Below are 2,500 nucleotides of genomic sequence, written 5' to 3'. Positions count from 1 at the left end.
CCGGGTTCGACCCCTCGCGCGAGGGACGGACCGAAAACCTGAGACAACTCTTAGCGGTGGATCACTCGGCTCGTGCGTCGATGAAGAACGCAGCTAGCTGCGAGAATTAATGTGAATTGCAGGACACATTGATCATCGACACTTTGAACGCACTTTGCGGCCCCGGGTTCCTCCCGGGGCTACGCCTGTCTGAGGGTCGCTTGACAATCAATCGCACTTGGCTTTGCCGGCGGGAGCGCGGCTGGGGTTTTGTCGCAGAGGTTACTTTGCTCCACTTCGTCCCCCTAAGTGCAGACCTGGAGTTTACTCCGCCTTTGGGAGAGTTCGACCTCTGTCCCTCCATTTAATCGCGTGGGGCAGTCCGGCGTCGTCCTCCGGGCGCGCCGGCACTGGTCTCGGCCAGCCTCTGCTTTTCCCAGGACGGCTGTCAGTGGGTTGCAAACGAACGACTGCGTCAGTGCTGGGACTGCTTGCTGCCGGGCCGTTAGCCTCCGAATGGATCGTGGGGGCAGAGTTGACTCTCTGTGGAGTGTGTAGAGCAGAGATGGGAACGATGCCTGGTGAATCGGCATAGAGAGAGAGAGAGACTCGGTGAGGCATGTCGGTGGACGCAAACCGTGTGGTTCGGTCTCGATGGCTGTTGCCAGTGGTCGACGTGGTTTAGTGGTTCTGGACGAGGAGGAGGAGGAGGAGAGCTTGACGTAGTTGACTGTCGGCTTGCCGTGCTGCCTCGCTGGCTTTGCGTGCCCTCATTCGGTGTTTGTGCAGTATTGCCATGGAGTCCCTGCGGTGCTGCGTGTTGTGCTGGAGCCCTGTCTCCTTCCACACGCATGCCTCCCGCTGTGCCTCCAGCAAGCTTGCCTGCATCTGAGGGTGCACCTAGTCAGCGCTGCACGGTCCTGTCCCCCTGGTCTCTGCTGCCTGCTTTTCGAACAAACTCCCCCGATGCACGTGCTCCAAACTCTTCCCACGCCTTCTCGCTGCTCCTAGTCTCGGTTCCTTTCCACGCTTGCTTCCCGTGGGCTGCTCGCTTTTCTCTCCTCCCCTCGTGCAGTTCAAACCAGCGGCGCGAAAAGCACCGCACCCACGCTCTTTGTCTTCTGCACCTCCCTTATCGGCACTCTGGGACAGTTATGAGCCGAGCCCGGTCCCAAGCCCAACGTCGACACACGTGCACATCCGCTCGTTACTAACCCCCTCCCTGGCCTGGTGAGCGCCCCTCGAGGGTTAAGTACGAGGTGCCGTTGTCAGTAAGTTGCGAGATACCGGCCGGCCTGGAGCTTTTGGTGCTGCGTTTTCGTCTGGGCGGGGGCCATCCGATGTTGAGAAACGCACGCACGCGATCGCTCACCATTCTGCCTACGACCTCAGATCAGACGTGACAACCCGCTGAATTTAAGCATATTACTAAGCGGAGGAAAAGAAACTAACAAGGATTCCCCTAGTAACTGCGAGTGAAGAGGGAACAGCCCAGCGCCGAATCCCCGCTCGCCTGGCGGGCGTGGGAAATGTGGCGTATAGAAGACCGCTTTCTCTGACGACGCTCCGGGGCCCAAGTCCTTCTGATCGAGGCTTAGCCTGAGGACGGTGTGAGGCCGGTAGCGGCCCCCGGCTCGTTGGGATCGAGCCTTCTCGGAGTCGGGTTGCTTGTGAATGCAGCCCAAAGTGGGTGGTAAACTCCATCTAAGGCTAAATACTGGCACGAGACCGATAGTCAACAAGTACCGTAAGGGAAAGTTGAAAAGAACTTTGAAGGGAGAGTTCAAGAGGGCGTGAAACCGTTGAGAGGTAAACGGGTGGGGTCCGCACAGTCTGCCCGGTGGATTCAACTCGGCGGCACGGGTCGGTCGCGTTGGGGTGCCGGCGGATCTCCACTGCTGGGACCGCCCCCCGCGCGGGCACGGCCGTCGACGGGCGCATTTCCTCCGCTGGTGGTGCGCCGCGACCGGCTCTGGGTCGGCTGGGAAGGCCGGTGGGGAAGGTGGCTCGTCGCTCCGGCGGCGAGTGTTATAGCCCCCCGGCAGGAGCCTTCGCCGTTTCCTGGGGTCGAGGGATAGTGACCGCTGCCGCGCCTTCCCCTCTCGTGAGTGGGGGGGACAGGCTCCCCGTGCTCCCGGTGTGACTGTCAACAGGGGTGGACTGTCTTCAGTGCGCCCCGACCGCGTCTCGCCGCCGAGTCGAAAGAGCCACGAGCCGGCGCCAGGGGTCCGCGGCGATGTCGGTAACCCACCCGACCCGTCTTGAAACACGGACCAAGAAGTCTAACACATGCACGAGTCAAAGGGTGTCACGAAACCCCACGGCGCAATGAAAGTGAAGGTCGGTGCGGGCCGACCGAGGTGGGATCCCGCCGGCCCGCGCGGTGGGCGCACCACCGGCCCGTCTCACCCGTTCCGGCGGGGAGGTGGAGCACGAACGTACGTGTTAGGACCCGAAGGATGGTGAACTATGTCTGGGCAGGGCGAAGCCAGAGGAAACTCTGGTGGAGGTCCGTAGCGGT

General features: G+C 61.5%; 1 non-coding gene and 1 pseudogene across 1 annotated transcript; both read left to right on the top strand.

Moving 5' to 3' along the window:
• Positions 1–45: 45 nt before the first annotated feature.
• On the top strand, positions 46–199 carry LOC137352946 (5.8S ribosomal RNA). Its single transcript, XR_010969796.1, has one exon. It is a non-coding gene; the product is annotated as a 5.8S ribosomal RNA (ribosomal RNA).
• Positions 200–1,362: 1,163 nt separating this feature from the next.
• The window catches only part of LOC137352945 (28S ribosomal RNA), a 5,282-nt pseudogene continuing 4,144 nt past the window's right edge, over positions 1,363–2,500 (top strand).

Source organism: Heterodontus francisci, chromosome 39 (assembly GCF_036365525.1).
Source record: "Heterodontus francisci isolate sHetFra1 chromosome 39, sHetFra1.hap1, whole genome shotgun sequence".
In the NCBI taxonomy this organism is placed as follows: Eukaryota; Metazoa; Chordata; class Chondrichthyes; order Heterodontiformes; family Heterodontidae; genus Heterodontus; species Heterodontus francisci.
This window is presented reverse-complemented; position numbering and strand designations above follow the sequence as displayed.